At 45.5% G+C, this 22536-nt stretch overlaps 1 protein-coding gene across 4 annotated transcripts in view; it reads left to right on the top strand.

Moving 5' to 3' along the window:
- Positions 1–2938: 2938 nt before the first annotated feature.
- Positions 2939–22536, top strand: part of LOC135108969 (caskin-1-like) — a 106092-nt gene continuing 86494 nt past the window's right edge. For 3 of the 4 annotated variants that reach the window (XM_064019878.1, XM_064019879.1, XM_064019876.1), the window contains exon 1: positions 2939–3066. The gene's annotated coding sequence lies outside the window, so the exon portion shown is untranslated. Of the gene's footprint in view, positions 3078–22536 lie in introns of all 4 variants that reach the window. The other variant, XM_064019877.1, reaches the window with a different exon arrangement.

Here is a 22536-nt window from a genome sequence, read left to right as displayed (position 1 = left end):
TTGTAATGTTAAAAACAGTTTTTCGTGGTGTGTTGCCTTAGCGATGGACAGATAATGAAATAATTGTTCAAAGTTTGACCAAGTTAACCTTTTGCCGCTTGTGAAAATGCTGGCACCGCTGCTCCCTTTCACCAGTGACATCATCCATGACTCCTCTGTTTTCTTTGTTAAGTTCACATATATTTGTTTTGTTCATTCGCCGACTTCACAAAATATATACAAGTACATTGTTATATTACTTTTTTTTTTTTCTGACGCCACAAGTTCCATCACCTTTGTTCTGTAGGCAGCACAGAATTGCCACCAACAGCCGTCTGATCCGCTGCTAAAGGTTCTATTATTCCAACTGGTAAACTCAGGAACTCCCTATCTGCTTCTGTATTTCCCCCTACATATAACCTGAACTCTTCCAAAAGGGAGATTTCGATACACTTCTCGAGTATTTGATAATCGTGTCAACCATCTCCTTTTGGGACTGTCACCTCAGTTGGCTTTTTTTTTTTTTCTGAGTTTCTTTAGCCCTTGGCCAGAGCCCCTCTTCCATAGAAAAGAACGAGTATTTTCTTTCCCCTCACGAATCTTACTGTTAGCAAAGCACTAAGGAGGCACAAAAGAAAAATGCGTATCAACTAAAAGAAGACCCATCAATAAATAATCTACAGACACGAGACAATTCACAGTGCATGTTCAAGCTGCATAGTGACTTCTGGGGTGGAGGCAAGGCAGAAGTACACATCAACCAACACTACAAAAAGAAAACTCAATGACGAATTACCTTTAACTACGAGACAGCTCACCATAGATGTCTACGCTGCATCGTACACCTAATAGGGTGTATTTCTTCAGGCAGTGTTTCATTTGTAGTGAAGAGCAGCGGAGAGTGTGAAGGAAAGGACAGCGGGAATACCTGTGACAGTGGAGGAGCAACGGGAAGTGTGTTTGTTTCTGTGTCATCAAGGGATGTAAAATATTTATTATTTTTTTTAGTGTGCATGTACTTTCAGTTTTTTTTTTTCTTGTTGCTTGTTGGTGTGTGTGTGTGTGTGTGTGTGTGTGTGTGTGTGTGTGTGTGTGTGTGTGTGTGTGTGTGTGTGTGTGTGTGTGTGTTCTTTTACAGGACTCATGTTTCAGTGGGTTTATTTATAAGAGATGTAGTCAATAGATATAATGTAATTTAATATGTCTTGTTGTCCATCCATTGAAGGCAGATGCTGTAGGCTTAGAGAGAGAGAGAGAGAGAGAGAGAGAGAGAGAGAGAGAGAGAGAGAGAGAGATCACGCGCGTCATGCGAATCACAATTTTTGGACTGGAGAGAAACTTTTACCTCACAGCGGCGGCGCTGTCGTTCCTTCCCTCGGGTCAGGCGGCGTGCCCTTCTGAGCCTCATTGTGCTGACACGGCGGCGGTGTAGAGAGTGCCAGCGGGTGACTGAACAATGCTCGTGCCTCCCTGCCCCCCACCTGCCGTCCCCGCCACCTTAGGACGTGAAGCGAGCGGCGTGACCCAGCGAGAAAGAGAGAGAGAGAGAGAGAGAGAGAGAGAGAGAGAGAGAGAGAGAGAGAGAGAGAGAGAGAGAGAGAGAGAGAGAGAGAGGCCTGAGCTGAAAGACAGTTGGGGATTAAACGAGGATTCCTCTCCATCGTGCAGATTTGCGACGCGGGAAGTTTTCACAGGAGATTGGCAGCTGGACGTCCGCCCTCCCCCCCCCCCCCCCGGAAGGCCGTGGCTCCCGGGGCGACAGGCGGATCAAGGGCGTGAGCTTATCTGCATTGCACTCCGGCAGCCGTGTGTTTTAAGGAGTGTTCTTTCATTTATGCATCGTGGAAACTAACCTTTTTTATGGATTATGTGTGTGTGTGTGTGTGTGTGTGTGTGTGTGTGTGTGTGTGTGTGTGTGTGTGTGTGTGTCTGTGTCTGTGTGTGTGTGTGTGTGTGTGTGTGTGTGTGTCCCCAATACAATTCTCCATACTATTGTCTTCAGAGTCACGTGGTGGACGCGTGAACCTGTTTTTTTATCCTCCTTGAGAGAAATTAGACCTGTGTGTGTGAGTGAGTGTGTGTGTGTGTGTGTGTGTGTGTGTGTGTGTGTGTGTGTGTGTGTGTGTGTGTGTGTGTGTGTGTATGGCTGCAGTTCCCTTCTACTACCACTGGTCATGTTATCTCCGCAACTGTTTACTGATAGTCTCGCTGATAACGCGGCTAAGACTGTAACTTAGCAGGTCGACCAGCGTATTTCCTTATTTCTCCGGTAGCGTTGTAGTGGTGGTGATGGTGGTGGTAATAGTATTGGTAGTAGTAGTAGTAGTAGTAGTAGTAGTAGTAGTAGTAGTAGTAGCAACAGCAGCACCACCAGTAAGAGCAACAATAATAGCAGAAGTAGTGTAGTGGTAATGTAGTAATAGTGTTTGAGAGAGAGAGAGAGAGAGAGAGACCACGCACGCCCCTCGAAAATCTATTTAAATCAAGCTGAAGGTCACACATCTGTCCCGTAAGAGAAGGAAAAACCTGCGCCGTTAGGAAAAACTACCGTTTCCCTTATGAAGGACTCCTACAGGACTCACTGTTGGCTCCTCCTTCCTTTGTTGCTGATGCTTCTTGCTTCCCCTGCCGCCTGACCCTCGCCCTCGCCTCCCTAACAGAGGCAGATAACACGTGAAGACACATGTATCGCCCTCAAGGTGTGCGAGGTTACCTGGAAATCCTTGTTTACTGTAATAGGGAGATGCGTGATAGTATCTGCCAACTTTCCCTCGTGAAGTTGAGAACTTTACCTCATTATAATGCAGAGTTTATCCGACTAGTGAGATCCAACACTCGGGAGCGTCGATAACCACGTGTCTTGTATCAGAGGAAGCTGCAGTAAAACCGGAGGAAACACAAGCCGTCAGCTGCACCGTAAACAATGGTGTCATTAAATGGGTAATCGACACCCGAAGACGGTGGCCGCGTGGGAAGGCAGAGAGGGTCTCAGCAGCAGCAGACCGCGCGCTGCTGCTCTCTGCTGCCCCTCAGTCTGTCTCTGACCCTTGTGGCGAGTGGAGGTGGTATGTGCGTCGCGTCCCCAAGGTGATTAAAAGGTGGCAAGCAGAGATGTGACACAGGTTCGGACATTTAACAGCTGGTATTCACAATGGAAGGCGCTTGGCGGTGGAAAGATGGCCAGCGCGAAGGAAAACGTGGCTTGATCTGACAGCCGGCAGTGAACGGGGCGGTGATTGCAACAGTGAATGTGGTCATGTGCGTCTGTTTACGTCTCCTGGGCAGGGGTGAAGTGACCTCGTGGTGCAGTGTCACCCCGAGAGTGACCTGCATCCTGTTAGGAAAATGATGGGAGTGATGACGGTGGTGAGTGAAGCAGATAGTGTGCTTAGTGAACACTCGGGACACGGTGGTGGTGAGTGGCCGCGGTGACACCAACACAAGCAGGTAGCTGACCCAGGGATGCCCATCAGATATTGTTAATTAATGAGGCAAGGTTGCAATTTTTTAGATAAACACAATGCAGTGATCTTGACTTCTTTTCCGGAATTGTTCTTTATTTTCTTCCACACACAAACCTTTGGATATCTGCAAAACTTTCATGGTGAAGTCAGAAAGAAAACTTTAGATGAGAGAAACTGTCAGTCTCAGGCGAAGCAGCAACTGTCAACAACTGTCCTGGCTCGACCCTCTCGGCAAATTTAATAGTGAAAGGCTAAATCTATATACGTATGTTAGACTCCATATAGTCGACTCAACCCTTGACGACAGAGGAGCGGGAGGTTACTGGATGGTGTTGAATTTAGATTAGAAAATATTTCACCATTACGTGCCGACCAGCTTGCTTTGCCGCTGTTGACATTTGGTGCCGTCAGTCTTAGGGCTTCCAAGCTTCATTGTCTTATGAAAATGTGGGCAATTATTATAGTCTCTCTCTCTCTCTCTCTCTCTCTCTCTCTCTCTCTCTCTCTCTCTCTCTCTCTCTCTCTCTCTCTCTCTCTCTCTCTCTCTCTCTTCATTTGCCATTAAGGTTTTACTGGAGTCCAAGGGTTTCCGTGAGTCAGGAAAAATAAGACTTGGAAAGGAGACAAGGTAATCGCCAAACAACTTGAATGTGGCGATTGTTATGGCAGTCATGTATGTGGGATGAGGTCCATTAGTGAATAATTTACACTGCTGATGAAAGACGAGGCGCCTAAAGCATTGAAAACGATGAAGTGTGACGCAAATTACTGGGAAAGGAGACAAGGTAATCACCAAACAACTTGAATGCGACGATTGTTAGAACAGTAACGGTAGTTGTGTAGGTGGGATGAGGTACACTAGCGAGTCAACTTCGTGCACTGCTACTGATAGACGAGACACAAAGTACTGAATACAATGAAGCATAACTGCATAACACAAAAGGATAAGAAGACGAGGTAATCACCAATCATAACCTGAATGTAGCGAATGTTGCGGCAGTTGTGTATGTGGGATGAGGTTGATCAGTGAGTCAGTTACACCAGGTACTGGCAGCAGAGGCGCCCGACGTAATGAAATCGATGAAGGGTAACAGTGAATATATATGCAATTCATTATCGAAAAGAATTTTTTTTTTCCATACATTCATGCATACAGACAGTAAGACAGAGATAGACATAGGTCCACATAATACAGTAAAAAGTTCATTGCGATACAGTTTTACTATAAGAAGAGTTATAAGACGCAACCTGTATAGTGTGTGTGTGTGTGTGTGACGAGAACTGACTAATGGGGGACTCCAGACAGCAAAAGAGACAGACTGGCCTAAGGAAAAATTGCCGAAGGAAAAAAAATCCAGCTAAGGAAGTGTATTAAGTGTATTACAGTGCAGTACCAGCAGAACCAGAATCCCACTAGTTTTTGTGCGTTATCAAGTGAAGGTGTTGCGGCAGAGTGGAGTGGTTGGTTAAGAGGCCAACGAGTCTAAGCAGCGGTGAAGGAAGGCTGGTCCACTTGTAAAGGATCATCAGCATAAACTCCCAAACTTGTCTTGGCGAGGCGTGGTCTGGTATAGGCCTTGCTGATTGTTGATACTGGGAGAGAGAGAGAGAGAAAGAGAGAGAGAGAGAGAGAGAGAGAGGACGCTATGTTTGTTTTACTTTTTATTTTAGTTTATTTCCGTGTGTGTGTGTGTGTGTGTGTGTGTGTGTGTGTGTGTGTGTGTGTGTGTGTGTGTGTGTGTGTGTGTGTGTGCGCGCGTGCGCGCGCGCTCGAGTGTAGTATATGTTTTAATGATTATAACTGATAATTAACGGCTTATTTCAAGTACTTGGCAGTGTTACTGGCTGTGTTTACCTTACTTATGTCTACAAAATTTTCACTGAGGAAAAAAAGAGTGCAATATGAAAGCTTAAGCAGGTCATGAGTGCAGTGAGTGGGCGGGAGGCAGTGCGTGTGGCGGGGCGCGGGTCACCTGAGGGCGGCTGGCAGGTGGCAGGTGACACGAGGTTGTTTGGGGAGTCGGGTGTTTTTTGGCCAATTTACCAGACTTACTGGTGGACGCTGCACGAACCTCAGGGCAGGAAAACATGAGAGCTTGAAAAAGACAGCAAAAGGGAGCTGACACAGGGAGCTTGAGTGCAGTAAGGGCAGGAACCACCATCCCCCCCCCCTCTCTCTCTCTCTCTCTCTCTCTCTCTCTCTCTCTCTCTCTCTCTCTCTCTCTCTCTCTCTCTCTCTCTCTCTCTCTCTCTCTCTCTCTCTCTCTCTCTCGATGTACGTGTGCGTGTGTGTGTGTGTGTGTGTTGTGGCCGTAACACGATGCAGTGAGAGATAAGAATTAATCAGCTATATTTTGTTGACTCGATGTTTGGTTTAAGTTGACCCTTTGTATTTAAAGCACAACTGAGTAAGTAAGGCAAAGAAACTGCAAACTGATATCTACTGAATTGCTTCTAACCTCTTTGTCTCTTGTCCTCTTGTCGTATTCGTTGAAGAAAAGAAGAGCACCTGGTTAGGACACGTCATGAGAATAATAGATGAGAGATGGACAGTTTGAGCAATAGAACAGCAATGGAGGAATGGTAAGAGAAGGCAGTGCAGAGAACGATAAGAAGAAATGTGAGATGTCTTGCTGTGTTTGCGTGGAGTAGACGAACAGACAACAGATGAGTGAAGGTTAGGAAGGTGTCTGTCCCGCAATGGAATCCTAAATAGAGGGTGAAAGGATACAGTGCTTCTCTCTTCCCTTTATGAGCATCTTTGATTTCTCCCATTATGGGTATCAATATTATAGATACCATCATTATTTCAAAGGTATTTCTCCTGTAGTGGAATCCTAGATCGAGAAACAGGGACAAAATGCTTCTCTCCTCTTCTAGTGATCTTTAACTACCAATTTGAGTGTTAGTGTTACAGTGAACTTAACATTCCTCCAAAGCCAGACCTTTAAATCGGTACATATAAATGAAAGGATAAACATTCAGTACCTAACATTTCACACTGCTGAGGCATTTCTCCACCGCCACAATCATGTTCTCGAGTAGCGTGAAGACAAGTCAACGACCCCCGTGACAGGACCGAACGAGGCAGCGGGAGGGAGAAGGACTGGGGAGCCCCGTGCTGCGTGCTCGTGTGTATGTATATGGGCTGGAGGGAGGGAGGGTCACCTTGGCGGGACGGCGGTGGCTGTAATTGCTTAAATTGTGCGAAAAGGGATGTGGGTGGGCTTTGTGTTTCAGTCCCTCTCGCTAACTCTTTCAGTCGCCTTGTTAAGTATTCGTCAGAGGACATATTCTGAAACACTTCTGCGCCACACCTCCAGTTTTAAAAGGCTTTGTTTGAAGTTACACGTTTTTAAGGGTGTTTTTAAAGTTCTAATGACAGATTAACAAAATTTCTACATCATTAATTTAAACACACTTGAGAACCCGGGTAAAGATCTCTGTGGCCTTTGAAAATAACAGAGGTCCAAGAGAGCAAATCATCTCAGAATTCGGGACTAGCTCTGTAATTTTGCGATGATTCTTGGCTATTTGAAGTGGATCTACCTTGAAAATGTTAAGTCGTTGAACCTGCCCTGACAGAGGAGAGAGGGAGGGAGGGAGTGAGGGAGTTACATGCAGTTGGATGGATATATTGGATGCATTCAACTGCTACGAGGCACCACTTATGTCATCGATCTCCTTTCATCCATATTCAGATGATGTCTATTGTGTGTTTTCTGCTCCAGTCGAGACGTGCCATCACCTCCAAATGGCGGGGCGGGAAGTGTTGTAATGCACTCACGATTACAATAATTTTCCCTCCCAACACGGTCACGATTGGTGTAATTTTTGGCTAAATCTCCATCAGCCTCTATCACTTTTCTTGCTCAATACGGTGGTGGGTTGGTGGAGGTGGGAACGAAATCCACAGAGAGAAGGGTGAGCTTGCCTGCACCTCCCTGCCCCGCCCTGTCTGTCTGTTTGTCTGTCCGTCCGTCTATTGCAGTTCACAGGCTCAGTGCATTACATGATAAGTCTCTCTCTCTCTCTCTCTCTCTCTCTCTCTCTCTCTCTCTCTCTCTCTCTCTCTCTCTCCTCTTTTGGTGTTCTGAGCCTGTCACAATGGAACACTAAGGAGAACAAACATCAGACCTGTTGTCCCTCATGAGAAAATTTTGTAATAAGCTGTCTTGTGGTAACGTGAGATTGGAGGTGGTGGTGGTGGTGGTGGTGGTGAAGTGGTGCAGTACAGTATCAGGTTATGAGGAAGTGTTGCTATATGCGTCTATAATCCTCTGTGTGTGTGTGTGTGTGTGTGTTGTGTGTTGTGTGTTGTGTTGGGTGTGGTGTCATTACCAAGATAACGAGATAAGAGGTGACCTTGGCTTAGCTGATAAATCTCGATATGTTAAAATTGCCACCGAGTTGGATAAGGGGAATCCGGACTGATAAATCTTACTCATGAACCTTATACTTATGTTGTTACAGAAGCCATAACGTGGTGATTAGGCGGCCAGAGAGGGGGAGGGGGAGGGAGGAGGGATCAGAAAAACTTGAATATATGCACCAAGCTTGAGTCGTACAGTAGAATTGATGAGTGCATTATGTTGATCACACGAGTGGTCGGTGCGGCTCTTGATAGCGAGGCAGTGTACGGAGGAACAGTAAAGCAGTAGTGCGTGGTGGTGGTGGTGGTGGTGGTGGTGGCGGCGGGGAGGGTGAGGGAGGGAGGGCAGTGGTGCCTGACGCGGGGCAGCAAGTGGGGCCCTGGGAACACTGGCCGCCACTCCCTCCCGTGGCGAGGTTTGTTCCTTTGCCTCAGCTGCAGTTTTTCGCAGGTTACTCTTGTGTCGCTCCTCTGAGTCCACCAACACGTAATTACCCAAGAAGGAGTTGCCGGCGGTTCCTTAAACATAATTATACGTGCGTTCATTGAAATATTAGTTAAATCCTTGTTTGTCATGCATCACGGCCGCTCCGCCCACCTGCCTCGCTCCCTGATGCCTGTTGTTATTTGCTTCTGCCGCTGCATCATCGCTAATCTGTCCGCTTCCTTGCCTTTCTTTGTATGCTGGCTGGGAATCACGGTGCGGGAAGGGAGGGTCTGGCCAGTGTTGGTGGTCGGGTCGCCAGGGAGTGAGCCGCCGCCAACGCATCTTTATCATCCCTCATTATCCTCTTGAAGCTTTTGCCACGATGCAAGTGGCCACAGCCTCGTCACTGCCGACTGGAGGACACTTGCATGCGAGAAGTGTCTCACCACACCACATTGCATTTTGTATCTTCCTTCCCATCCTTGCTACTTGTCTGAATGGAGTCTTGTTTTTCGTATATTTATCTTGAATTTGACGTAACTCGAAGGTGACATCACTGGTGGGGGACGTATACCTATCGCTGTTCAAAAGCGTATTAGTCTCTTACCAGTTTCTTGTGTCTCCATCATGTCACTTGTCTGAATGGAATAAGCGAGGTGTCTAACATTCCCTCCTTGAACAACAACGCAACCTGAAGATGACGTCAGCGGGAAAGACGTATAGAGTCAGATTACCACGCATACATTTCCCCTTCCACTCACACTGCAAGAAAGAAACACTCGTACGATTTTTTGCCCGACAAGGTTCTACAGGGAATGGCTTGTTTGTTAATCATGCCTTATTATCCCTGTTTACAAGTGTATTGGGGTGTTGGTTCGTACACTCATTGGTCTGCAGTGAGGAGAATCACGTGTGGAGTGCGTGGCGTGACAAGGGGCGAGGCGAGTGGCGAGGGAGGGTCTCCTAAGGACCAGCTGGGTGCGTGGGATGGACAACCACGGACTGGAGAGGACTGTGATATTTTAGTGGCGCGGTTACCATACGAAACTCTGTCATGATGGGTTAGTGTTGTTAATGCTAATTGGTGTTACGTCATTATGTTACACCAACCCTCAGGACTCAAGGCTGTGGTGGTGCAGTGTTGTGTGGTGGTGTCCATGTGTTCACTGCTGCCTTGGTGCTACAAGCGTTTCCTTCACAACCCTGAACCCTTTTGTCTGTCATTTCTTCTCTTTAAGCTTAATGAAATGGTCTGGTGCTAGTTTAGAGCATTGAGAGACACGACTGGTTGTAAGAGGAGTGACTGGCGAGCTCAAATATTTTAGTGCTGCACATTTACCCTTTGTCTGCTAGGTTTTTTTTTTTTTTTTTTTTCTTTAAGCTTCATAAAATCGTGTGTTGGAAGTTTAGAGCATTGAGAGACATGACTGGTTGTAATGGGAGTGACTGAGGAATTCGAATATTTTTAGTGTCTGTGAGTAAGTCGTATTTTTGCTCGATGTAATTGTCAAGGCTTATTCAGATGAAGTAACTAGTGTCGTATTGTCTTTAGCAACCAGAGAAGGAGGGAGTGTTTGTTCTTGCCAGTGAGTAAAGTTCCCCAAGTCCTAAAAAAAATAAATGATAAAAATTGCTTCCTTCACCTCCCCCCACCCACCCGCAATACAAGAGCAGCTCATGGAGGGACTGGGCGGGCCTTCCATCGCCAGAATCTCTTGTCCTTCATATCCTGCTCGGAGTCTTGCCAAAAGTATTCTCCATCTCACCAAAACTTTAGTAAACTTAACATTTCCAGCTTGCGCCAACACTTCCTAGTGACTTGTTATATGAGCGACCTTCAGTATTTCTCTCGTCTTCATCTGTACGCACGTCTTTCAACCGTAACGAGTGAACCCTCCGCCTCTGTCTAAATTTGCACTCCTCGCTTTAGCTTCCCCACTCAAACTTTGTCTTATGATTAAAATTATTGCAATGATAATCTCTTACGTGCGCTCCGGCCTTGACCTCCCCAAGGATGATGGTCCTGATGTAAGTCATCTTATTTTTCCTTTACAATTTTGTCAGTTATTGCCTCTCTTCAAGTTTAATGAAATGACTCGGGCAAGTGTAGAGTTTCGAAAGACACCAGTGGCAGCACAAGAAACGGTGGCGCAGTTAAGGTCCTCCAGTGTCTGTAGGTTTGTTTTTTGTTCATTAAAATCGTCTAAAGTTTCTTTACTTGAAATAGAAAGTGTCATATTGTTATTCTTTCATCAGCTACTTCCGTTAGGGGTAGCCACAGCGGATCAACTTTCATCAACATGCTCGGCCTTCTGTGCCTTCCTCAGTCAGTCAGCATGACATTACAAGCATGTCTTCTTTCACTGCATACGTAAGCCTTCTCTTCTTTCCCTCCTACATCCTCCTCCCTCCTCCTTACATATGCCTCGTCTTCCCTCTTGACATGGGCAGATAATGTCATATTTTCATACCAGTCAAGAATTTAAAGCTGTACGTCACCATACTAATACGAAGTCTTCTAATACTCCTTACTTCTCCATCTATCGAGATTTATTACAGTTAAGGTGGAAGTACTTCTCTCGATCTGTCTCCTAAAATATAATATAAAAAATAATAGTAAATAAATATATGAATAAAACTACTCATGTATTTTTGACAGTGATATCTCAAATACTGGTAAGTCATCAAACGGCCCGATGCTATCTTGATATTTCCTTGCAAACTGTGAATGGAAAGAAAACAGTTTACTTGATAATCAGACGTAAGATATTCTCGTCATTCCCGTCTCATTCTCTCATCGTCCTCTATGGATCTGCATCTCTTGCTATTATGTTCTGCAAGTTTTTTGTTTATTTTTTCCTGGTCTTATAAACTGCGAGCTTCATACACCCTAGCCACCACCCCCAGACACCCTAGCCACCATCCCCAGACACCCCAGCCACCACCCCAGACGCCACGGTCATCTCCCCGCCTACACTCGACTTTCTCACCATTCGTACCCTCTCGTTTTTCCGTCCCACTGATCCAAAGCACTTCTGATCCACGACTTGTCAACTTTTTCATTACTTTCAGTCCAGGAATTAAGTATTTGGTGTCTTCATTATTTTTGATGCAGGAATTTATCAGTATATTCCTTAATTGTGGTCCAAGGCATTATTTTCATTATTTGTCACAGTATTTATTCAGTTTCTTCATTACTCGTTCTTCTGATCCAGGAATTAGGCACTTAATCTCTTCATTACTTGTGATGCAGGAATTACTTAATATGCAGGAATTACTTAATATCTTCATACATTTATTTTATTTATGTAAGAGGGACACCAGCCAAGTAAAAAAAAAAAAAAAAAGTGAGAAGCCGGTCTCCGAATAGGGTCCGAAGCAGTAGTCTAAAACTGAAGGGTAAGTGTCTTGAAACCTCCCTCTTGAAGGAATTCAAGTCATAGGAATGTGGAAATACAGAAGCAGGCAGGGAGTTCCAGACTTATCTTCTTTACTTGTGGTCCAAAAGCATTGTTTTCATTATTTCTGATTCAATATGTTCCCATTATCTTCATTACTTCAGATCCAAAGCTTAATCAATGCCTTCTTCACCTCTGATGCATAAGTTAATATCTTCATTACCTAATATCCAAGATTTATCTTCTTTACTTGTGATCTCCTCCAAGATTTACCTTCGTTATCTCTGATCCAGGAATCACTCAATATCTTCATTACTTCAAATGCAAAGCCTAATCAGTATCTTCTTTACAACTGATGCAGGAGTTACTCAATACCTTCATTACTTAATAATCCAAGACTTACAACCTTCTTTACCTCTGATTCAAGACTTACTGAGTATCTTATCTTATTACTCCTTATTACTTCTGATGTAAGAGTTAGCCAATACCTCCATTACTTCATCCCTGCAGTGAGTCTCGGAATTATCTGCCCTTTTTTTTTTTTTATCCTACTTACAACAAATTAGACCTCAAGAGAGAATTATCGGCCGAGGATCTGAGCTAATTTATTGACTTAGATTCCCTTTGGAGAGAACTGCGTATAGCGTTTATTTTATTTCATTTATTTATTTATTTATTTTTTATCAGCACCTCCATGTTGCTTTATGCCACTTAAATCAATACCTTGCTGCAAAAAATGTCTAATAACAATACGATAATGTAGTGAACACCTTGCGGTCTCTGTTTGTCTAAAGAGAACTACATACTGTTCTTTTTTTTTTCTCTCTCCTTTAAACTGTTTTATTGCTCTTAATCAATGTCTTACTGCCAAAGAAAGGGGAAAAAAGTTTCATCAGTATTTTAGAACATCTTATGGATATCAGTTGTTTGAAGAGAACTACGTATAGTCTGTGCATATTGCTGATTTCTTTTAAGTGTTTTATTGCTCCTGAATCAGTGTCTTGCTGTCAGAGAAAGAGAGAAAAAAAAGTTTCGCGAGTATATTAGGTTAGTTTATGGTCATCGTTTGTTTTAAGAGAACGACATGTGCTGTACAGAGCTGACGAGTGAATGGATCGTGGTGGTGAAAAAATACAGAATGAAGCAGATCTTTATTCCTTTAGCGTTTCGGCAGTGAGTCCTTTCTGAGGAAGACTGACTGTCGAAACGTTACAGAAATTAGTACCTCTTGCTTCATCCTGTATTTTCTCACCGCCACAGTCTACTCAAGAACAGCACGCTCTATAATTCTCTATTCAACGTCTTATGGTAAACAGAAGGAAAGAATCACCATTGGGTCACCAGTACAGCAGCTCACCTCATGGGCTTGATGTGCCTTGAGAGAAAGACGTAACTCTTTCATTGCGATAACCAACAATTCTCACCACTAATGCACTATACCAGATGTTTACAAGCACGTACAGGAAAGAAAAGAGGGAAAAAGAGCTTTCCAGTGTTTAGTTTATATTATGTAAAGAGACGAATGTAGAGCAAAAGTAAACATCTGGAGGGGTATGCGATTGAAGCAAGGTGTGCCAGGTAGCTGTCAAAGGGTGAAATTTTTATTTTCCTCCCAAGATGGCTGTTTTGTCCTTGCTCAGTGTGCTGCAATGAAAGAATGGCCACTGCTTCACCAGCACAGTAGCACACTTATGGGTTTGCTTCGCCTTGAGAGAACAACATTTACTCATTATTTTCTTCCCCAAGGTTGCGTTGTGTCCTCGTTCAGTGTCCTTCAATAAAAGACAGAAATGTTAACATATTACCAGCACAGTAGCACACTTATGGGTTTGCTTCGCCTTGAGAGAACAGCATTTACTCATTATTTTCTCCTCCAAGGTTGCGTTTTGTCCTCGTTCAGTGTCCTTCAATAAAAGAAAGCAATGTTAACGTATTATACCATTACAGTAGCACGCTATGTGGACTGGCTTTGCCTTGAGAGAACAACATTTACTCATTATTTTTCCTCCTCAAGGTTGCCGTTGTGTCCTTGTTCAGTGTCCTTCAATAAAAGAAAGAAATATTAGCTTAGTCGCGTCATTAAGGTAGCACACTATATGGATTGGCTTTGCTTCAGAGGGTTGTGTATAATCTTGCTCTTTTCTTTTTTTTTTTGTTTCTTTCTTTCCTTGGTTGTTATTCTTTGCTCCTGATTCAATACGCTGCCTTATATAGCTCACCACATGGACTGACTTTGCTTCAAGAGTCTATTCTTCTTCCTCTGGCTGTTGTTCTTTGCTCTTACTTCAATACGCTCCTGTATAAAGAAGGAATTAACGTAGGTAGTTTAGTCATGATAACAACTCATCTTATGGACCTGGTTTGCTTTAAGAGAACTGCATGAATTTATACTCTGTTCCTTGCTTTTCCAGCTTGCTATTCTCTCTCCTTTACTGTCTTATAAAAATACAAAGGAAAAAGAACTGAGGAAAATAAAGAATATTCAGTCATCATTATATCTTACGACCTTCGTTTGCTTATAGAGAAAAAAGACTTAATTTTCTATCACGATTGTTAACTTGCCCTTTGTTCAGTGACCAGCTAAATTAAAACCAAGAGAAGAAAGAAAATTAAGCGAAAGTATCTTCACTCGTTCACTAGTCTAGTAGCACATCACCTCACCACCTTCACCCTGTTCCATTTTCTATTCCGCATGTTAACGTTGTTCACTGCCAAACTAAATTAAAACCAAGAAAAGAAAGAAAATTAAGCGAGAATATCTTCACTCTTTCACCAGTCTAGCAGCACATCACCTCACCACCTTCACCCTTGTTCATTTTTTGACCCCAAGTTGTTAATTCTGCCTTTATTCAATACCCAACAAAAATAAAACCAAGAAAAAAAAAAGAAAAAAAGAAAAGGAAACAACAGCATCATCACTCGTTCACCAGGGTAGTAGCACATGCACCACCTCGCCTGACTCGTGTGCAGTGAGCGTGGTCGGATAGAGTCATCCTGGTGAGGTGAGCGCACAGTAAAAGGCGTTGCAGTTCGTGTTGTGAGAGAAATTTGTACTGGATTTATGTGACGTGTGAAGGTGTCGCGTGGGCAGCGGTGGCAGTGGAGGCATGACTGGTTTGAAAATGCTGTGTCAGAAAGCTTCATTTTTATATCATAGGCTGCTCGGGGAGTATCGAGGTGAGGCTTGGGATGGGAAGGAGGGCATGGCTGACTGGTGTAGGAAGGCAGGCATGGAAGCGACTGACTGAGTGGTGACTGCCATCTCCACCAGACACAGAGAAAGAGAGAGAGAGAAGTGGGAGGGAAGTGTTTAGGAGTGTGTGGTAGAGAGAACTGTAGTGTTAGAGAGAGAAAATGTGTCGATGATCATTATAATACTTTTTTTATATGCTTGCACCTGTTCGATTTGGGCCATAAGTTAGGCGCAAGATTGATTGATAGATTGACTGATTGACGGCACCGCAACAATAGCATCATAGAGACCTACAATAAATCAAAACTCTGGTTGTAGTAGGTGGTGGTGTATAGTAGTAGGAGTAGTAGCAGCAGTGGAAGTAGGAAGTGGAAATTAGTATCAATCGTAGGTAGCAGTAGTAGATCACAAATAGCTGGAGTTGTGGAAGGCATTAATGGCATTCATAGTAGCAGTGGGAATGGCAGAGGGTATCAGCAGCAATCATGGTAGCGGTGGTGTAGTAGTAGCAGTGGGAGTGATAGTAGCAGTGGGTTACAAATAGCAGTGGTGTAGTAATACAATCTGGTGTGGGTGCAGCATGGGGGCAGCGGCGGGCAGGACCAGGAGATGGTGGCGGGGGTGAGACAGTGAGACCAATGACCGGGAGAAGTGACCAGGATGCATTTCACACACTAAAACAACGATGAGAATGACATTTTAAGAGCCAGGCAAAGAACATGGCACTGATGACTTAGGGTGCCAGGTTGCTCGGGACACGGGTGGCGGCACTGCGCTGCTCCCCGCCGTGAGGGTGTGACGGCCTGAACGTGACGGGCGAAACAGGACGACGTATGGACAAAAGGGCAGAGGAGCTAGAGTTTCTCGGCCACATTGTCGTCGTGAAACAAGATCTAACCGACATGTCACCACCACAGCCCTGCCCTCACTCCCCTCCCTTCCTCCCCTCGCCGCCGTGGACTCCTGCTGCTGCTGCGTGAGGGAGAGGCAGGGCGGGGAAGGGGACGCGCGGCAGCTGACAGACACTGGGAAAGATCACAGTAAACAAGCGAAATTTGGCGCTACGAGGGCTCGGGGTTTGGTTTCCGCCCTCGACTGTCTCAGAAATGTGATCCTTGGCCATCGGAGAGAGAGAGAGAGAGAGAGAGAGAGAGAGAGAGAGAGAGAGAGAGAGAGAGAGAGAGATGGGATTGTTGGGACTGGTCATAGCAAAGGAACGACTAACACTAGTGATGAATGGCGTAACGTGAGTACCTGACGTGGTGTGTGTGTGTGTGTGTGTGTGTGTGTGTGTGTGTGTGTGTGTGTGTGTGTGTGTGTGTGTGTGTGTATTCCATAGCGCATGTAAGACTCGAAACCTGGCAAAAAAAAAAATAAATAATAAATAGGTAAATATACAAGGAAGTTAATATTGATACATACCTAAGCGAGACCGAACATAAACGTGCTTTCTGTAGATGGCAAGCAGAATGATCAAAGTTATCAGGATACTCCGCGCAGTGAGGCAGCGAGACGCGGCCTTGATGCATTATTCTGCGGCGCGGCCCACTGATAATAATCTAGAAGTTTTTATGCAGCCATTGGGAACAGTAGAGAGAGGGAGGAGTAGGAAGAGAGGAACAGGAGAGAGGAGGAGGAGGGAGAGGGAGATGATGCATATTAGCAAGAAGGAAACGCTAGTATCTACAGTAGAGAGGAGGAAAGGGAGAAGGAGGATGCATACAAGCCTGAAGGAAGCGCCAGTACCTGCAGTAGAGAGTGAGAGGAGGCGGAGAAAGAGGAGGATGCTCAGCGTGAAGGAAAGAGCAGTACCTTCGTAGCTCACGCAGCACCAAGGAGTCTGGTGACGGGCCCATTAACGTTATTTCATATGGGAACACTTAAAGCACCCCCAGGCAGCTTATCTCCTCTTGTAGACATACGTAGTAGTAGTAGCAGTAGTAATAGATGTGAGAGCGTCCTTCATCCTTATCCTGCTTGGTGCTGTATAGTAGAAGCAGATTAAGATAGTGGTGGTGGTGGTGGTGGTGGTGGTGGTGGTGGTGGTGGAGTGTAGGGGACTAAGACAGACACGTGAGAACCTTCTAACGAGACGCGCACAGCAAAGCGACCACCGAGGACAGCTGCTGATAGAGCCATGAGTGTCCCTCACTTGAGCCCCAATAGACAGTTATTGCCGTTATTGAAGCCACTCTTGTAATGGTTGTGTTCACGTCACCAGCAGATGTCAGTTACAGGAGATAGGGTAGTGTGTGTGTGTGTGTGTGTGTGTGTGTGTGTGTGAGAACAAACATGTTCTTACTTTGAACACACACACACACACACACACACACACACACACACACACACACACACACACACACACACTAACTGATCAAAATATATTCCCCTTAGAGGCAGACCAACGTAATATTAAACCACGACCTAATTAGCGCACCTGTGTTGTGTCCCCCGTGATAGGTACCCCCTCCCTCTCTCCCTCTCCCTCCCTCCCTCCCTCAGGTGACAAGGCCGAGGCTCACCAGTGGGTCAGGTTGAGGGGCGAAGGGCGGGGCTATGGTGTTGAGGTGTTGGGGTGCGGTGAGACGAGAGAGAGAGAGAGAGAGAGAGAGAGAGAGAGAGAGAGAGAGAGAGAGAGAGAGAGAGAGAGATGCACACTTTTTTTTCTACGCCTAAGTCAGTGTGATGTAATACTAATAGCTGTGGCGGCGGCGGTCAGCGGTGCGGTGGTGAGGGTGACAGTGTTGAGTTACGCTGTGGGGTGTGGTGGTGTTGTGTTACTGACGGTAGCGTGTGTTGTGGTGCTGAGGGTGTTCTTTCTTGCGGGGAAAGGTGGTGGTGGTGGTGGTGATGGTCGTGGCTGAGTCGTAGCTACCGGACCTGCCTGAGTCGTAGTAATGTGCTCCATCTTACGATCTGGTAGGATTAGTATAAGTAATGGGGAGAGAATGACTCGACTGTCCGCTAATGAAAGTTTGGGTTGGTTCCTCTTCTGTGGCTTTTCTCGTGTTTATATCGGACAGTTGATCCTTCTTAAGTCTTCTACGTAATGTTCTGTCTTCGATCTCTTCTTCATTCATATCTCTCTATTTCAAGTCCTCTTTTATTTGGTCCTTCCTCCTCCTCTTCTATGTTTATATCGGGTGACTTATCAGCATTAGTCCTCTTCTTAATGTTCTCTTCTCTACTCAGATCCCTCTCAGTGTGTTGTTTTGTGTGTGTGCGTGTGCGTGTAGTGTTGTTTCAGGTATTTGAGCGAGCATTCTGGAAAGTTTAGAGAAAGACTAGCACGAGAGACTCCAGGAGGCGGTAGCTGGAGACATAAAATAGGAAAGGAACAAAGAGTGTGCAATGTAGGGTCGTAAGGGTAAAACAAGGAGTGAGTGCAGTATGAACAGGCCTGGAGGAGGGCAAGAGAGTGGCGTCAGAGTAGCAGGGAGGAGAAAACATCACAAGGGAACACGACGGAGCACGAGCAGTGTAGGGCCGCGGGGCAGAAAGAGTCAAGTGAAGAGGGAGGAGACGGGTGGCTGGGTACTCCGCGACGCCCAAACCTTCGGTAAAAAACCACGGCGGCTGCGGCGAGGCGAGGGTGTCAGGCTACCGGGAGTCTCGACCATATGTTGGCCGCCCATCTGCCCCTCGACCTGCTGCTCGCACCCTGCCTGCCTTCCTGGCGCGCGGTGCTAATTGCATAAGACACAACATCCGGGCGAGTAAACGCAGCTTGGAGGTTAGCAATATTGAGTGTCAGCGTCTGAGGTGAGAATTGATCGCCCGCTGAGGGAACCTGTGATAGGCGCCGGGCAGGTAAATAATGGTGATGGTGATGGCGGCCACTCAGGTAATGGGACTGTCCGGAGTCGCTGATGGAGGGAACTTTGTGGCCATTGGCAGGACGAGGCGCCGCTGCAGGACATTTTGTGATTGATGGCTAATTGGCGCAATGACGAGGTGGAAGCTGCGTGCCTCTGTGCCTCTGTGTCTGTTTCGCCGCCCCGCGCTGTGACCCTTTGGCGGCGAGATTATTGAAGGGCAGGTGGGGCAGTGGCGGCATATCCCTGTGTCCCTGTGTCCCTCTCTCACACCTTTATCCCCTCAGTCTAAATTCCCAGGCTTTTTACCCTCTCCGCCTCGCCCCTGCAGCTGCGTGTGTATTCAGGTGCTTCTTTCCTTGCCTTCGCCTTTATAATCCCGTGTCTCTTGCTTTAGATAGTTTAGCTTATAACAGATGTCCTCGTAAGGCCCAACAGGTTTGCTTAAGATTGGTCTTCCTTTGTGTTCCTTTTTCATCACTGGTTTGGTCAGGTTTCTCTCTCTCTCTCTCTCTCTCTCTCTCTCTCTCTCTCTCTCTCTCTCTCTCTCTCTCTCTCTCTCTCTCTCTCTCTCTCTCTCTCTCTCTCTCTCTCTCGCGTGTTCCTTAGCACATTCCAGCTCCAGTTCACTACTTCCCGTGCTTCCCTCGCCGCACTTCGCCTATCAGCCGCACTCTTCCCTTTAATTTAATTTTTCTTTACCACTTCGTCACCCACTAAGGTTTCCTCCCCATCGTTTTGCATCCCTTTCCTCCTCCTCCTCCTCCTCCTCCTCCTCCTCCTCCTCCTCCTCCTCCTCCTCCTCCTCCTCCTCCTCCTCCTCCTCCTCTACCTGTCCGTTGGTCGCCTTTCACTCAGGTACACATTTTTCCATTCACGGTTTTTTGTCGTGCTTCCCTCGCCTTTCTCTGTTCCGAGCGTCTCCCTTCAACGTCCCAATTTTTCCCTCGTGCCCTTGAGCTTCTGCCAGCTTTCCACCTTTTGATTCGTCTCTCTCCTTCCTTTCCCTCCCCTTCTTTCCTTCCTTTCCTTTCGTCCTTTCAACCCCGCTTCTTCCCTCAACTGGTTTTACAACGAAGATTTAGCATCTTTCCAACCAGAGCACTTTTTGTTGCTGCTTCATCTTGCATCCGTGGCGTGTCACTCCATTCACTGCCTTGCTTCTGCACTGGTAAAGGTGTTTTCCGTTAGTGGGTCACTCTTCCGACTAACTTCTTTTTTTTTGTTCATTCCTTCCTGTTAACCTCCCATTAGCACTTCCTTCTTGATTCCTACCTCCTTCCTATTCGTATTAACATTTTCTTCCTCTTCTCCAGCCTACTTTCTCTTTATTTATACTTCCCATTGACTTTTGCTTCCTTTTATTTTTTGCCTTTTTCTTCCTCTTGATTCCTCTCTCTTTAACTCTGAATTCCTACCTGTTAACTCATATTTCCTGCCTCTTAGCTTCTATTTCCTTCTTACTGAGTCCTAAATCCTTTCTCTTAAGCCTCGTGTTTTCCTCTTAACTCTTGCTTCTTTCCTTCTAACTCTACCAACTTCCTCTTAATTCCTACATGCTTCTCCCCTTCTTCCTCATCTGCCTCCCAATCAACGCTTCTCAAATTCTAGTCACCCACAGTATCTCTCCAACGCCACCCTTCTGTTATACAATTCCTCTTACTGCGCCTTCCACTCCTCCCTCCCTCTCCCTCTCCGTCTCTTTCTCTCCTCTCCCCTTTCTCCTGTGATCCTTTCTCCCGGCACATCTGAGGTCCATTAGCGCCCACGGTGTCTGTTACGCCTCGTGGGAAACATTTGCTAGGTATACTCGTAAGAATGACGGTCTCTCTTTTTTTTTGGGGGGGGAAAATTCACCTCTTACTTCTTCCCCCCGGCTCATCTCTTTGTCTTTCCTTTCTTCTCTGTCTCTTCCCTGTCGACTCTTGAAGACAATAACTCGTACATTGATAATACGTGTGGTTATTATTGCGCTTTGTGTTGTTGTTCTCTTAAGTAATGTCTTGTCTTGGGATCGTGTTCTCTGTCTGTTAACATGCTCTAGTGGAAAATAACTTGGGTTTCGAAGGTGCTTTTGTGATTCGAGTGATTTAGCAAGGACTCGACATCACCAGTGGGATAAAACAACCATGAAAAACTGACTAATTATCTGTGTGGCCTTTGAAATGCGTTTTATGAGAGGAAAAAGCGTTAAAGAAATTATAAGGATCTTGGTGTTAAGTTATATTTGTCGTGGAGTCACACAGGTACGCTTCGCCTTTCACTGCCTGTGCAAAGAGTTACCACGGATGTAGATAAGGGATATGTATTCTTTCCATCACTAACTTGTTCGCTTTCCCCATCCTTATAAATAGGGTCTGTATTTTTAGCTCCTGTGTGTACTCGACCTGTTCTTATCTACTCACCTTCCCACGCTCATTCCACTTAGGTCCTTTCCATTCACTAACTTGTACTTTCTCTTCCCTCCTCCAGCCGTCTTGTTATGTGTAGCCTCCCTCCTTTCATCTACTTTTTTTCTCCTCCCATCCAGCTGATCTTTTCTGGAAGTCCTTTTATCCCTCTGGTCCTGAACTAAGCTGAACACGGCCGCCATAGATCCATCCTCGTCCTGTTCTTGTTTCTTAGAATGTTCTCTTTATGCGTGTCACTCAGGACGTGGTTTGGATGGTCTTAGTGTTGGTTTAGGTTTAAGGTTTTGATGATCACGTGACTTCATCCTTGAGTTTAGATGTAATATGTTCTAACTTGTGCTGTCCTGGCGTTGATGCTCAGTTTTTATATTATTTCCGCCTTCGAAGATCTCTCCATGAAAAAAAAAAAAATCCTGAACAGTTATTCCCGATGGTAAATTCTCCAAAACCTAACGTAACTTAAGGTAACGTATTGAAGGATGAGTTGCTATCGTTTATTTTATATTTTTGTATTTAGTTTTTTTTCTAGGGGAGAATAAAGGAATTTTGTGGATGGAGTGATTGCAAGGAAAAATTACTCAAGGATGGAACTTACGAAAAAAGAAAAAATCCTCCATGAAAAAGAATAAATAAATAACCCAGAACTCTAACATGGCCTATCATGGACACGGATTTTTTTTTCTTTTTTTTTTTTTTGCCGGGGGAGCGCGGGGGGAGGAAAAGCTGGTGGGGTGGAATGTTCTTAGGAGAGGAAGGGAAGGAAACTTACCAGGGAGAAACTTACTGTACTGTTTAAGAATCCTTCAGACTGTTCTAATCTTACTCTTCATTCACGGACTTCATACATAACTCGTTCTTCTTCCTGTCGCCTCAGCCTGTCCGTCCTTGCCCGACTCAGCCCCGCACCAGCGCACCAACTCCCAAGGAAGGAACTTAGTAATAGTACGGTTTACGAATCCTTCAGACCATGTTCTAATCCTGCTCTTTATCACGGAATTCAAAGACTTATTCTTCCTGTCACCTGAGCCCGTCCTTGCCTCGCTCAGCCCCGGAGCAGCACACACACACACACACACACACACACACACACACACACACACACATACACACCAGCTTCCCGTTACGTCATATAACACACCACCGCCTCGCAGACCCATCCATCACCCCACTCTCGTCCCTCTCCCCTCTCCCTGTGCTACCAATCTCTCTCTCTCTCTCTCTCTCTCTCTCTCTCTCTCTCTCTCTCTCTCTCTCCTCTCTCTCTCTCACTCTCTCTCTCTCTCTCTCTCATTGAAATAATTACTCCTAATAACTTTTTGTTTATTTTCGTTTTCTTATTTTCATTTTACTTTCTTTTGTTATTTGCTTTCTCTCTCTCTCTCTCTCTCTCTCTCTCTCTCTCTCTCTCTCTCTCTCTCTCTCTCTCTCTCTCTCTCTCTCTCTCTCTCTCTCTCTCTCTCTCTCTCTCTCTCTCTCT

The sequence above is a fragment of the Scylla paramamosain genome, chromosome 18 (genome assembly GCF_035594125.1).
Source record: "Scylla paramamosain isolate STU-SP2022 chromosome 18, ASM3559412v1, whole genome shotgun sequence".
Taxonomy (NCBI): Eukaryota; Metazoa; Arthropoda; class Malacostraca; order Decapoda; family Portunidae; genus Scylla; species Scylla paramamosain.
The sequence above is the reverse complement of the archived record's forward strand: the minus strand, read 5'-3'. Positions and strand labels throughout refer to the sequence as shown.